The sequence below is a fragment of the Phalacrocorax carbo genome, chromosome 4, assembly GCF_963921805.1.
Source record: "Phalacrocorax carbo chromosome 4, bPhaCar2.1, whole genome shotgun sequence".
NCBI lineage: Eukaryota > Metazoa > Chordata > Aves > Suliformes > Phalacrocoracidae > Phalacrocorax > Phalacrocorax carbo.
Genome location: NC_087516.1, coordinates 30,551,531 through 30,567,228, shown reverse-complemented (window position 1 = coordinate 30,567,228; position 15,698 = coordinate 30,551,531). Strand labels below are relative to the sequence as shown.

Sequence of the window (15,698 nt, the reverse complement as noted above, 5' to 3'; positions counted from 1 at the left end):
GTCTTTATTTTGCAATGTTCAGAAAATTGTAAGAGCTTGTATTTTCAGCCAGCTGATTCCAGAGTTTACAAGTTGCTCTTACATGGTTCAAATCTTCACCACCAGCTTCAGGTGTGCAGGAACAAGGTAAAGATCCAGCTTCCAAAGCATGGACTCAAGGTTAGAGCTGGCGGGCCTCATCTTCCTTTTCCAAGGGGAAAACCAACATGATTCTTTAGACTTGAAGCAATTTTTAAGATGGTCCGCTTGACTTTATTAAATTTGAACCAAGGCTGAAAGAAGAAAAGAAATGCAAGGAAAAGCCAAACTGAAAATGAACTTCGGTATATGCCGGAAAGAAAAGTAAAAGCTTCAAATTACACTGTGTCTGAGCAGCCTGCACATGTTTATCTGCCTGTGGGTGATCGGGTGATGACCAGGTGGGTGTGGTTTTCTAAACCTTAAATTGCTCAGGTTTATGCAATTCAGCTTTTCTTTGTACCTTCTGTCATGCCATAGGCTTCCCCGTCTGACACAGCCACCATCTGCTCTCTGCCTGCAGAGACGGGGCTGAAGGCTGAGTGCGGTGCCCCTGCCCAGCAGCGCCTGCCCAAGCCTGGCGATTTTACACCTGCAGGACTCTGTCAGCAGTGGATGAGAGACACGATAAAGCCAGACATGTGAGTTTGAAGACTTGTATTGGTTTTTTTGTGCTGTTCCTGCTTTTACCCTTCAGTTGGGCATGAGTTGTTCCAGAGGAGCAAAGTTGGAAGGAGATGCTCCGGCAAACAAACCATCCCCAGTTTGTGTCAGGAGGGAGTGGGTCTGAACCTCAGCCTGCATGCTTGGGAGTGCCATGCAGCAAGGCAGCAACAAATATTTACTGTGTCTGTCACTTGTGATTTAGTCTCCCCATAATCTAATGCAGGGATTATTTTCATAATCTCAGGGAGAAGGCCATATAATGTACCTGTATGTTGCTGCACTTCTTGGTAGTCAGTGTTAAAGTACTACCTACTTACATACTACATGCTAGTATGCAAAAGTGCCATGCTTAGCTCACTATCTTTTTGTTAGGTAGACATATTTGGTTTTCTGTCTTCCTCTTGCTAAGGTCTATTTCTTCAGTAAAAAGTGTGTTAAAATCCAGCTGGTTATCTGTGTAGAGGTGCCGTTGACTGCTGCTGGTTTAGCCCAAGGTTTTATTAATCCTCTGGAAACCCACTTCTTCCCCTCCCCCAGGTTAAAATCCACAATGTCTCACTGCAGCTCTAGGAGGTAAAAAGAGGGTACATTCACCCCTACTGTATCTTGCAGCTTGATTTTATGCGTATAACTGCAGCTGAGTTGAGGAGAGAAAGAGAACTTGGTTTAGTTTATATCTTTAGTTCATGTTCTCCTCCACTTCCTTAAACTTTAACTCAGTTCTTAACTCAAATCATCCTGTAATTCAGTACAGATACACACAATGGTTACAAACCTGTGTATATGTATGAATACACATATTCATTCAATAGAATTGAATGAGTTGAATAGAATTGAATAGAACTAGAATTCATAGAAATGAAACTCCTCAGTTTCATTTCTACTGATGAGCCTGATTGTTCATGTGAGAACGTGTAGATGCACAGATGTACCAACACAGAGCCCAGGACTGCGATGAGGATATGTGGACATCCTCACACACTGAAGTATAAAGTACTCAGTAGACAAGAGGTCCAAGTACATAAATCAGGAGGACCTGTTTAAATGTTTAAAGCTAAGAATATTTTGGGGTGCTTTTAATGACTAGGGTTTGACTGCTTGCATCAAGCTCTTGGCCTTTTTGACATCTACCAAGGAAAAACAAAAACCAGGAAAGGTGTGGATATTAGACTTGTATTTCATGCTTTCCTGGGTGCCCAGTGACTCAGAAAGGGTTCCTCCAAGAGCAGGAAAGCAAGAATACCTCAGGTGACTGTACTAGGCACTACACAAGCACTAGTTTTCCCACAGACTCCTGTAGAAATGGAGCTCCCCGTTCATCCCAAAGCGCTTTTCATTTGCTCGTGCAGGTTCGTGCAGAACAATAGCAAGGCAGTTCCACCACTGCATTGAAACAGCACTGTCTATTATCTGCTGTTGTTGGAAAAGCACAAATGCTGATCTGTAAATAAAAGCCAGGATTCACTGTCAGGCATTTGGAAAGCTGCTGCCCTGTGAGGAGTTGTATCCTCAATACTCCCATACACTTTCCTGAGACTGAAAATTCCTCTTAAGGAAGTAATCTGTTACTAATTTGCTGTTTTATATTTTTCCACCCCAAACCTCAGAGCCTATGTATATTTTCCAAAAATATAAATTGAATCAATCTGGGGAAGCTTGTCTCTTAGTTATTGTTTCTTGCCACCTGAAAATATTCTTCCTCTGGCTGCTAATTCCTCTTACTTGTACATGGTCCTGTACAAGTGTCCTCCCCTTCGCTCACACGAGCTCTGCTTTTTGGAAGGCTGTTCCAAGCCCATGTGTTTGAGCATTAACTGCATCAGGACTTCATTGTAGCACAGAGTTGGAAAGAGGAATGTTCCTGGCTCTGGGTTGTGATCATCTATCAGAAGAGAAAATTGAATTGTCTTTTGGAAGAAGTTTGAAGATGCTGGCGTCTTCCCCCAGCATAGCTTTTCTTTTGCAAAATGCGAATAAATCTTGCACGCAGGATGAGATGATAGATTAGCTTCATTTCACTGCAAACCAGGAAATCAAGCAGCATTGTTTCCAGCAGGAAGGTAAATTAGTAAAGGCTTTCAAATGCAGACTCTCGTCCAGGCTGGCTGCTGGAGGGAAGCAGTCCAGTAGTTCTGGAGCTGTCAGTCCTGTCTGCGCGGCTGAGTGCCGCAGCCTGGCCTGCCTGGCTCCTCTCACTTCAGGGGCAGACGGAGGCCTGCAGCGGATTTTGAGGAGCTCTCTGGCCAGAGCCTTTTGGGGAGATGATGAGGCCCCTCTCTGGTTAAAATGGCCAGACACTGGTACCATGCTAGGCTGCCTGACTTGACACTTGTTTGCAGTACACATCCAGTTCTTCCACCGGAACTTTTGCTCCTAGAAACTGGGATTGCAAAGGTGCAGTTGATCTTTCGGAGGCCTTCCCCAAAGGCTCAAGCCGAATCTGTAAAAAAGATCATTACCTGAATCATGTGATCGGAGGGGAGTCAACATGGAAGAGAAACTTTTACCCTCCGTAAATGTTCAGGCAATGGTTAGTTGGCAGCTCCTGTCCTGTGCAGCTGCCTCCGACTGCATACTGTTGCCATCTCTCTGAGTAAACATCAATTACTCCTTTACAAGAAATCAAGGAGCTAAACAGCCTGAAACCTCCGACCTGTTTAGCGGCTCCTGCCAACCCTCTGCTTCGTCCTCCAGTTTTACTTTAATGCACCTGCAACATTCTTACTAAAACAAAGAGACTTAATAAAACAATGGTTTCCATGTGCCAGTAATTTCTTATTGAGGGTTGATGGGTACTTCTCTGTCTGGACTGATATATCTCTTCAGAAAATGGCTTGTGTGAAAGTAGGTAAATTTTGACTGATTTTGGATACAATTCCAGCCTACTTTTTGCTTGTTTTTTCTCTAGTCTTTTGCTTTCCATACCTACAGCTACATGGTATAGATACCGTTGAGATGCTGACGTTAAAAACTATGGGTGATGCTGTTATCTGATTTGCTGTTCTCCTTCAAAGCTGATTTTTGTAGCTTTTTGTATTATACATTTAACAGTATCAGTTCACACAGGATTTTGCAAGTAGAACTCAGTGCTGGAAAGTATCTTGCAGCATAGGTTTGCATTTTCGTAGTTTCAGTCTGAGGAGTCATTTAATCATACTATTGCTATTTAAAAGAATATTGCAGTTTAGATCCAGTCAAAAAGGGTCTGAGGCACTGAAATAGCTATAACTTGTAGGAGGAATTTCAAAGAATTAAAAAATCCCCTTCCCTGCCTGCATGCAGCAGATCACATCTGACCATGTGTAAGGATGGAGGAAGCAGGACAGTTTGAGCACGTAATTCTTAATTGGTTTCTCATCATAGGATTAAGCAGCACACAATTGGTTTCCACACCCACAGAACCAGTTCTGGAAGCACATATTTATTCAGCCACAGGCTTAATTATCTTTCCCAGGCTAGTGTCACTCGCGTGTCCTGGCTGACAAAACCTTAATAAGCCTCTTCATTTTAAGGAGAATGTTTCAAGTCCATCAGCAGCACATGCATGTTAATTAGCAATGGACTTTATCGGGGACTTCCCACAAAACCCCAGTTAAACCAGTGATGAATCAAATCCAGTGAGTAGTACCATACTCAGGGATGCTGAGCAGATGAGGGCAGAACCAGGCTCCAGAGGATGTGTTTTGGTAGTGGAGGTATTGGTCACCATAATAAACAAAATGTATTTGCTGAGACATTTGTTGGACAAGGATCTTAGTCATTATCCTGCTACAAAAAGTTGCTCTGGAATGGAAACTATTGCACAGCCTTAGCTAGAGAGCTGCTTCCACTCCTGCTCAAATACTTAATGTTTCTCCAGTCTTTCCCATTTGGAAGATGTTTATAAGCTCTAGCGCATAGCTCACTCTCAAATGAGCAATGGGGACTGTCAGCAGATATAAATGGGCACTGTCAACACAATGCTGTAAGAGAGATAACTGAGTGAAAGACAGTATGCTGTTTGTGCAAGACCCAAAAAATAACCAGTGTTAGCACCAGAAAACTGATAGTCAGACAGCAGTCTGCTGGGTTCAGCCTCTTCAGCGTGCAATATGTCTCCTTCTTTCAAACAGTGCATTTTTCTTAAATGTCAATTCAGCACTCGGCATTGCAAAACACCTGTAAGCTCATCCAGGCTTTTTCCCCTTGCCCCCTGAAATTTCTGTTTCCAGCTGCATATTGTGTGCCTGCCCATTATTTAGGAGGCTGCCCCTGGGCTGTACTGCTCTCCTAAGTTGTTGAAATTTATTTGTTGACTACCCTGCTGGGCTTGTGCCTGCCTCTTTCCAAGTTCCTGAATGGGACTGGGACCAGGACTGGGAGTGGGTGGTGGGGAATGTTTTTGTATTGCATTATTTTAAAGAGCAGAGTGTCACTGTTTCATGCAGTTCTTCAGTAGAGACTGCTTTTCAGGTTAGAATTTGTTTATTGAGTCACTTCTTATGTGTTCAACTGGCAGGAGAAGGAAATAGTAAGATACAGATGTTATTTAAGTTATAGACATTTATAGACCTATAACTTAAATTACAGATTATATATGTAATCTTTAATAATAATAATAATAATATATAAAATATAGTACTGGAGTTGGGTGCAACATAAGTAGAATTAAGATACAGATGATTAAATCCTTGATCCATTGAATTTACTTAATTTTACCATTTAGGTACAATAGGCCAGAGGCTGTACCTAAATCATTCACTTTTGTTGCTTAGACTAGTCACACTGGGGAGCCAGTTGCTGCAAGTTGCTGCTGTCCCCCCGTGGGTGTATGTTCATAAATCAGAGGACCCTGGAAGTCAAGAGTTTGTGAGGGCTTTCCATCAGATCAGGTTTGAGAGCATCTCTCTGACCACATTGCTGCACAAGGACCCTTATGATGGAGTCTGGGCATTGGCATCCTGGGAGCCTGGCCCTGCGGCATGGGAGCAGCCAGCTGCCCCTTCCCTTGCTCACCTAACCATGCTGCAGGCTGCTCCTAAAAAAGGTCCCCACAGGGTGTTGTGAGAACTCATTAAGTAGTTTGTCAAGCATTAAGAGACTCCTGGATCAGAGGAGCAGTTTTAAATGCACAGCATAATTAAAGCACGGCTTACTTCATTACATGTTATTAGCAGGGTTATCCATCACATGTTCTGCACTTTGTAGTTATTAAATGTTATCTCGTGGTCACATGTGAGAAGGTGCTGTGTGGTCTGAGGATGGCAGGCACCGTGGCTGTGGGAGGCAGGGTGAGGTGTAAGGCTTCAATGTCTTCTCCAGGGCAGAAGTCCTCCACGCTACTTTCTGCTCCTGCCCTTTCATTCCCTCTTCAGCAGTTCTTCCCACCCCAAGGGCTGAGGGGGCAGGGAGGAAGCGCTGCCCACCTTCCCTGCTGACCCACTTGGGGCCCTGGGAGAGGATTGTGAAGAGAGATTAAGACTTATTGTAAAGCTGTATTAAATTAAGATTTCCACATTCCCATGCATTTTGCATTGTTATTTTCAAGTTAAGTAGGGCAGGCCCGCATGGAGGACATGTGGTTGGCATGCTGGGTTCTTCATGCAGATGCTGTAGCTCTTGCAGCAATTTTGTGTTGCGTTATGTTTGTCTGTGTGGAGCGAACAGTTAACAGGGGACATACAGGTGCTCTTGGGATACATTTGTGCTGGCTGAGCCACTCGCACCTCATGAAGCTGTGAACGAGTTGGGCAGGTTGTTCTTCATCCTTACCAACATAAATGTTACTGTGCAAAACCACACTTGAGTTTGTGCCATAAAAGAGAGAAAAGCTACTTTAAAGCATGTTAGAGGGTGCTGAGGGAGGGTTTGGGTTTTTTTGGTAAATGTTCTTGGTCCCACAGATCAGGAAGTCAGCGAGATTACTTACCTGCTGTCTGAAGACACAGAATCTTCAAAGCATGGTGAGCAAAACATTTTAATTGGGACAAGCAAGTCTTCTCTGACACTAAATGGGAACCACTGGCAACCAGGGTGCCACCATTCAGCTGTGTCTTCCGTCTACCCCAAGCATGATCAACCCCTTCTCCCTGCTCCCCAGTATGCCCTAGCCCCTTACCCTTTCATACTGGCAGCAGCTTGCAGTCACACTGAGGGTCATTTTTTTTGCCTGATGGACCAGGGTCACAGGGAGTTTTGCTGTGCTGTTTCAGCTAGGCCAGCTCAGAGAGTAGCTGAAATATGCATGGTGGAGAAAGGTGTATCTTGCTCTTCTCAAAGAGGCTGGGTGTATTTGGTCTTGGGGATATAGTAAAAAGTACCTCCACTCATTAGGAAGCCAGAAAGTAAGGGGCATGCCTAGGCAGAAACCTTTTTGTTCAGGTAGGTTCCTCCATTGACAGTATGGGCCGTCTCAGTGCCTGTGCTGCTGTGCATAGTAAGGCATGGAAGCTGGAAGTGGGGAAGGGAAGGAGAACAAGCTTTCTGGATTACATATTAGAGTTCATTGGGCAGAAGAATTAGTGAACGCTGTTTCCCTGTGGCTTTGCCTAATAGCATGTAGCTCCAACATTAGTTTTTCTTAAGGACTGGCTATGCATAACTCCTTTTTCCTGCCTGTCTTTGTTGGTATCCAGTATGGTTTGGGTTTACTCTGCAGCCTTGATTTTTGTGGGAACATTAATTTTTTTTCCTCTCTCCTACCCATTCACCTATGTTCATGGTAATTATGATAATTTAATGAATATGTAGGCTTCTGCAATTCTGTCAGAGCGGTCAGAAGTTGAAAAATGGATCCAAAAGGTACTGGGGAAAAAAAGAGCAGGGATGAACAAAGAGACTCAGAGAGAGAGAGAAAAAAAGTGCAGAACTGCCCTACTTCTTTAGGAAACAGGGTAGAAGCAGTGTCATGGAGTTAATATCAGGAACTAAATTCAGGTTGAAGGTGAAGAGCATTTAATTTTATTTTATTTTAAAGTTAATGCATTTTATTCCAGGTTTTGCTTTTCACTCTGTAGCAGCAAGGTTTTTTGTGTAATGTGTCACTGTGTCGATGTACCCAGTGTGGGTCCGTATATGCTTGGGGGCTAGGCTGTCTGAATTGAGGAACACCTGGCTGGAATACCCTATAACTCCATAGTGGTCCACAGGCCCATGCTTCCTTGCTCTGAAATACGGGAGGAGGTTGGGCAGACACACGTCCACCATTGCAGAGACACACCAGACACACCTGGAGCAAGGACTCATGCGCTCCCTCATGCAGTTTGCATGGACTGTTGTACCTATTCCTAGCTACCAGCGTCTTGAAAGGCAGCTGGGGCATGCAGTTATCTAGCCACAGATATACAGTTTTGTGATTTGGTCAGATGGCTGAAAGCAAGCTTGTGGTATTTGTGAGGTTGCCAGTCTTGCCAAAGTCAGCCAGAGCAATCAGCCAAATCAGAGCGGTAACGCACCTTCTCTTACATAACTAGTAAGGCAATTTTATAATTTAGTGTGTGAAATGCTAATGGCATTTATTATGTCAATTAGGATGAGCACATGTTTAGGAAGCACTTCAGGAGTCAATCATAATCACTCACATAGTCTGGCTTCGGCCACATGATTAACTTCCTTTGAGCAGGTAGACCGTGTGCCTTTGAGAAGCAGTTACCCACAGCCTGCCCATTTTGCTACAGCTCATCTTTGCACTTGGAGTCTGAGCTTGTAGTTCTGGTATAAGCTGTTGGTCCAAGTCCGGGTTTACTGAACTTTGAAAAAAGCAAGAAACAGAAATTATTACCTCAGCCAACATAGTATTTGGCAGCTAGAGGTGTGCCAGGAACAAGTCTTCTCAGAAATCCTACCTTCTGCTAAGGTGAGTTCATTCACAGGACACGTTCCTTGTAGTGTGGGTAGGTTAACCTGTGGGTACTTACGGTTTTATTCGAATCTTCTCTTCACTCAAATCTTGTCCAGCTGTTCCTAATATTATCAAATTACTTCTGAGCTGAATTTTTTTCATTTTAACATGCTAAGTAAAGTTTTGTATCCATGAAATTGTCAGAAAAAGAAATTCAGGTTTGCGTGGGTGTGCGAGAGACAGACGAACAAGCAGAATATATTTCCTTACATTCCTAACAGATGTTTCAGATATGTAATTCCACAACAAAAAACTTTTTCCAACATTGGTTTCTTCTGTAAATTCCAGCATGAGCCACAGAGAAAACCATTTTTTTTCCCTCCAAATAGTCTGGTTCTGGTTTTTGAAGTTATTGTGCATGCAGGCACAGTATGACATTTCAGTTAGGTTTCACAGCTTGAGCTACAACTTAAAAAGTTGGGGTTATTCACCTACTGTACTGTTGGATTTTTCTATTCAGTTGGAAATGCCTTTCACCACTGAAGGCTCTGCAAAGTGCTTTGATTTTTATAAGCTCTGAGAAGGACTTTTTGACTAATAATAACTTTGAAAAACCAGCTGTCTTAAAGCTGGGGCCAGGCAGAGGAGAGGTTTTGGAGCTCCTGTTTGTTGTCTCAGAGACATTCTGTACTGACATGCTGAGCTTTAAATGCAGTTATTTTCCTCTAAAAGCCAACTCCAACAGTCTTTCTTATAATCTTAAAAGTCAAGCTGAATTCTTATCTGCTAAACTGGTGTCTCTGGGATCCCCATCTCTTCTCCAGCTACTGACTTTTTACCTGGAGGTGTGTATCTCACCTCTGCCCATAACAAATCTTTGTTGGAGATGGTCCTCTACTGATTACACCTCAGGCAGAAAGAAAACGTTGTGACTTTTCTATGGGTAGAACAGATTTAAAAATAAGGGGGGGGGGGGGGGGGGAGGGGGGGGGAGGGGAGAGAAAAAGACACATAGGAGGAATGCTGGTACTAAAATGATAAGGTTTTAGGCACCTTAATGGTTTATAACCTTCCTTTGCACAAAGTTTCAAATCTAGGCAGACTGACTCATCCCTTTGGCCTTAAGTGCAGCTATGCCAAGGTTGGTGCAAATTATTATATGATATTTTTTAGCCAGATCTTTGGTATGTGAATCACTGTCTTTTGGGATTGAAAATACTCTAAAATAGGTTTTACTGGAGTAATCATCACTCTATAACGTTTTTCACAACTGTTGTCTAGTATTGGGAAACAATCAGGCTGCCCAATGGCCTCCAAAATCAGGACTACCTAGAACAGTAAAGTCAGTGTAAACTACAAAAAAATTTAGTCAGGGAGAAGCAGTGGTACAAAACACAGTAACGGGAAAGCTGGGAGGCCTGCTACCAGGAAAGACAGTCTGATAGAAGGTAAGAAATTAAAACAGTGTTAAAATTTCTCTGATGGCGGATAGTTTTGTATAAGCATTCAGCCTGATGCCTCATTATGTAACTGAATATGAAATAGGTGGAGTGATTTTGTAACCTGGATCCTCACAGGAGTAGTAAGGCCTATGCCCTCCTGAGTATCATCACAGGTAATCCTGCATAACCTGAGGGTTTAGAGGTTTTGCTGGAGGGTGAAGGAGGACCTCTGCTCCCTCCTGGCTGTGTTCTGCTCTTCCCCTTGGTGTGGGTGAGCCACTAGATGGGGACAATGCCCACACCTCCTGACCCGCCCAAGTCTAACCACTGGCAACTGGGCTGAGGCTTCACTAAAGAGTTAATTCTGTGACTGTGAAAGGTGCCAAGCCTCCTAGTAATTTTATGTGGGTATTTTTGAACATTAACAACCAAGATGGCAGTCTCTGGGCTCTCAGCAAAACAAGCTGAATATCAAGAAAGGCAGATGTTGGTTGCAGCATGGTTACAGCTAGTGTCGTGAAAGGATGGCCAGGTAAAAGCACCTATGGAAGAACAATGAGCTTCTAACTTGATTTAGCAGCTGGCCATGCTGCTGTCATGGAGCAGTTTCCTTACATGCCTGCAGACCAACCAGCCCCTTTGGCCACACAGTGCCATCCTGAACTGCACTAAAGGATGGCCGTGACTCATTTAGAGGTACACATTCACAGGAGATAACAGCCCGTGCAGGGGCTGGGGAGAGAATGCAGCATGCCTTTGTTAACATGATCCAGTTAAAAAGAGCACGACAGCTCTGTCAGTAGTACCTCTACCTCCTATGTGGTTGTGTGGCAGAGAAACAGGGCAGGAAAAGGTGTCCCCTTTTAATCAGCAGATATACGATTTGTTATGCACATACTTGAAGTCCAAAAATAAAACAGGAACATTAATAAAATATGTTACTTAAATACTCATAGAGAAAAAATGAAACAAAACATAGACAGCTAATATTTAGCGATCTTACCGTACTATTGAGAATCCATTTCCCTTTTGCATGCTGGCCACCCTTTCCCTTGGCTCTGAGGATTTCATTATCCCCAAGCCATGCTACTTCAGAGCAACTGGAGCTAAATTCCTCTACCTGTTTTGCAGCTCATCTGTGTCACTCCTTCATTTTCCAGTGACGCCTGTTCACTGGCTTGTATTTCACCATTTGGGATTTAAGCCAGTTCCTGCCCTTCCAGGCTCCACATCACTATTTTTCTGGCCTTTAGGCATCTGTTAGCCACTTCCTTACTATCTTTCATCACTTAATTCTTTCTCTTTAAGCCTTGGTTGCTCATTTTTTGCTACCTGAAGCTTCTTCTGTTTTATGCCACGCTACTTCCAAGTGCAGCCTCCTGAACTTCTGGGTTAATATTTGATGGTGTGGCTGAGTGGAAGTGGTGGGGCTTTGCCACTCTGCTCACTGAGCCCTCCTCTTGCTACACTGCTGCCAGTGTAACTGTGATGGTAAGTCAGGACTTAAGCTTAAGGTTGCTTAAATTGGGGTGGGACAACTATGGGCTTGGCTCTGCAAGGAGATGAAAGGCTTTCTCTCTACCTACTCTCCATGTTTACTGCCCATGCTTTTTGTCTGGGTTTGTTCTGTTGTTCTCTTAAATGCTTCCAGTGGCTGCAAATTCCTAAGGAGTGAAGACCCATAAGATGCAAACTTCTTCAAATGGCTGCAGTCTGTGTTACTCTGATACTGGCTTTCACTGTGGTCACAGCCCTGGGGGTTATTTCATGCCCTGATGTGACTATTCTGATCTCAGCTTGTGGCTGAAAGCTTGGCAATATGGATCTCAAAGTTTACAATGTTCTTCCTTCATCATTTGCACCATATTCATGTGCTTCAGCTCTGTGCCTTGTGTGGGGTCTTGACTTACTGCAGAGTCACAACACTTTGAAATTCTTACAAATCAGTATTTAATTGTATTTATCTAAGCCAAGCTGTGCTAGGTGCTGTATAATTATGCTAAATCTGGGACCCAAGTGGTTGAAAACTTCCTGCACAGCAGCAAAGTTGCAAATGCTGGTGTTTTCTTGGGCATGGCACCAGCACTACCTCTAACAGCTCTTCCTGCCAATCATCAATGCAGCAACCAGTCCCTGTAAATACGGCTGTCACCGTAAGCCAGCATAAGACTGCCAAGGTGACATCCTCACCCTGCTGAGGTTGCCAGTGGTGTTGATATTGACTGCAGACAGATGTAGGATTCTTCCCCCTTCCTTTCCCCTCTCCTCCTCCCCCAAGCACAGGCCTCAAAGAAGAGACACAATAGGTAGTAATTGCCTTTTTTCTCTTAGCTGTAGTTTACCATCTACAGGTACAAGGTTTCTTGCTCAAAGTGTATTTTATTATTCATAGTTAATAGAAGTAGAAGTACATGCTGGTTATCAGCAGATCAGTTTCAAATCCCCTTTTCCCTCTCTTCTACATCGTTCAGGAGGAACCATTAGCAAATCTTAACACCAAAACTTTAAGCTTCCTAAAAAGACATTAAATTAATTACGTACCTTGTGACAGCACAAAAATGTTGTAAATAAAAACGACCGCAAACATTGCACACAATGCCTGCCTCTGACTGAATCTGTGTGACAACTTCATCGCATGCCCTCTGTGCTAAGTCCTGTGGTGGCATAAACACCTCCCAAAGACAAATGGTCATCATTTCATTGCTTGATATGTCCAGCAATTTAGGAATGTTCGTCATAGGCTAACATGGACCAGATTAGCCAGAAAAGTCTGATAGATCTTTTTTTTTTCCAGAATTTATGTTATAATCTCATCTAAGTTTTCTAAATAACAGAGGCCACAGGACTTGAGTTAAGTCCTTCTAAAAACTCAGTGCCTGTTACTAATTAACATAGATGTTTTTGTTTCCACGTTCAAGTATTTGTAATTTATGTAAACATTGTAAAATACAGGTACAGCTCCCCACACCTGCACTTTTTCACTAGCAATGCATTGCTAGCATGTTAGGTTCATAAAGAGTATCTGTAGTGTGGCCAGGACAGTCTGGCTTTGCATCCACTGGGGCTTCTCTCATTGTTTATGCTGCAGCAGAGCATGGGCTTAGGGCAGCAATGCCTTTCTTTCTCCCTTGTCATTGCAGAAATACACACAGAATACACACAGAATTGTATAGGTTGGAAAAGACCTTTAAGATCATGGAATTCAACCGTAAACCTGACACTGCCAGTTCACCACTAAACCATGTCCCTGAGCATACCTCCAGGGATGGTGACTCAACTACTTTTCTGGGCAGCCTCTTCCAATGCCTGACAACCCTTTCAGTGAAATAATATTTCCTAATATCAATCTAAACCTCCCCTGGCACAGCTTGAGTCCGTTTCCTCTTGACCTATCACTCATTGCTTGGAAGAACAGACAACCCCCACTGCAACCTCCTTTCAGGTAGTTGTAGAGAGCAATAAGGTCTCCCCTCAGCCTCCTCTTCTCCAGGCTGAACAACCCCAAATAACTGTAGTCACTTTGGAGCTGTAGCACTGTTTCCAGTTGTACCTAATTTGCATCAGAGGAATTGACATGTTGTGTATGTGGGAGCGGAGGAGCAGTACTTTCAGGGTTAGGGCACAAGGCTGGGAGGGTATGATTCAGATGTTCATGCTCCTGTTCCTGCAGGATGCTGCTGTCTCAGAGCAGGGCTCTGGGTCCAGCTTTCAGCAGACTTGCTGATGGGAGCCGCACGTTGGATCTCCTGCCAGCAGGAAGCAAGAGTTTCTGTCCTTGGGAACATCCATGAGGCAACAAAGTGTTGGGGTTGGCTATATTCTGGTGCATGGGGAGAGCACCCACATGGGTCCACCTGTGTGTGCTAGTACAAGAGGATGTGGCAGGAGAGTGGAGAAACAGGATGATATTGCCCACTCCCCTGGTTGCCCTGGGTGTAAGGCATTTAAAAAATGTAGGAAAGAACAAAGTTCATAAAGCAATGCTGGTTTTGTCATGTTTTATCGATTTCTAATTCATTTTATGGCTATTTTTAAAGCCATGATCCCATAAATTCCCAAGCTGTGTATTGCCATTCTTGGAAGCGGCCCTGTTGACTTCACATGGGCTCCCACCATGAGCGAGGGACGTGGGGATCAGCTGAATGCTTTCCCTCTCATTGCAAAACACAGCTACTGGTAGATCAAACACCAACTTGCGGCCACCCCGCTTCATCAAGAAGTTGGCTAAGAGCTGCCTACGAGCAGTCACTTGCAGTGCCTGAACAGTCCCCACCTCAGCCTCATGGTCATCTTTTCTCTTGTTTCATTTTGATGCATGTCACTTTCATAGGACCAAATAGTACTGGTTTTTATTCCTATGTTAAGGTAGCAGGTAGACACTATAGAGAGGTGTTAATTTCTTCACAAAGAGCTCTTCATAAAGCTCTGGTGAATATTTTTACAAAAAGAAACATTTACCACAGCATAGAGTGTTTTAAATATTTGCAATAATTCTAATAGGCAATGATTTTAATTCAAATGAAGCTACTGTTAATCAGGAGACAGGGCTTATGCAGAACTTAGTCTTGCAAGCAAAAAATATTATTATACAGCCACTTAGCATAATTGCTACATAAGAATAGGATCTAGCAAAGCATTAAAGTGAATGTTTGACATTTAAGCATCTGGTTAAAGTTAGTGAGGCTATCATTTTACCCTTATGTCAGAAAAACCCTGCCATGTTAAAATTTTATTTCTCAGATTTAGAGCCCATGAGCTTTGCATATAAGTAAGGTTTTATTTTATATGAAAATGTGCTCTGTCATAGTCAGATTTTTTTTAATTCTTTCCCTCATTTGCCCTTAAACGTGGGTGTCTGAGGCTGACACATTGTCTCAGCAAATTAAGTCAAGCTGGAGGGAAGGGTACAGTGTTACAGCAGAGCAGCAAATAAGATTTACATTTTCAAGGAAAAGTAGTAATTAGGCCATTGCATATTTTATATCTTCATGTTTATTTTCCAAGCAGTATATCAAAATAAGTATAGATATAATGAGACATAAGTGGACCAAAAAGCAGTTGGGGCTCATGGAGTAAAAACTACAAATTACTCTTCAGTTTTGCTGCCACCCACAGAGTTTACATCTTTAAAATACCAGCAGACAGGTGCTTTGGCCAGAGCTAATTGGGTCTGTAGTTAGGGAAATACTGGGCTTCTGTAACACAAATTATGAAGGGAATAGGCCTAATTTGGAGTGATACAGTACTTGGCATCCGGTTGTGGACTTCACTTCAGTGCGTGAGGTATTTGGTGCTTTGGGAAGTAAAACGAAGTTTTGAGTTGGTTACGTTGGTGCAGATGGTTATAACTGCTTGACTTGAGGCATCCAGAGCAGTGCCATGGGGGATAAGCAGGGTCCCAGGTCCCCGAGACAAGACAGTGAACATACGAGCTCTCCCCAAAGTACATTCTTGCTGTAGCCTGTAATGCTACTGTACGTAACATAAAAGATGGGGTCTTGTGTTCAATGGTTTTGAAGATCAGAGAGATACACTGCGGCTGTCGGAAGAGGATGGTCTAAAGGGTCCCAAGCTCTAGAACCTCATGACCCCAAGAGTGTCCTCCCTCCCCAGCTGCATATACAGTGTCTGTAACAGGTGTGTGTTAGGTGAAGCTGCTGCTCTCCCTTGCTGTGCTGAGCACGTGCCTTGGGCAGTAACCATTATTACCTGTATTTCTGCATACGGTCTTGCAATGTTTGCCTATATATGAT

At 43.3% G+C, this 15,698-nt stretch overlaps 1 protein-coding gene across 4 annotated transcripts in view; it reads left to right on the top strand.

Moving 5' to 3' along the window:
- Positions 1-527: 527 nt before the first annotated feature.
- LNX1 (ligand of numb-protein X 1) overlaps positions 528-15,698 on the top strand; it is an 87,786-nt gene continuing 72,615 nt past the window's right edge. For 3 of the 4 annotated variants that reach the window (XM_064449442.1, XM_064449441.1, XM_064449439.1), the window contains exon 1: positions 11,365-11,436. The gene's annotated coding sequence lies outside the window, so the exon portion shown is untranslated. Of the gene's footprint in view, positions 660-11,364; positions 11,437-15,698 lie in introns of those variants that run through there. The other variant, XM_064449440.1, reaches the window with a different exon arrangement.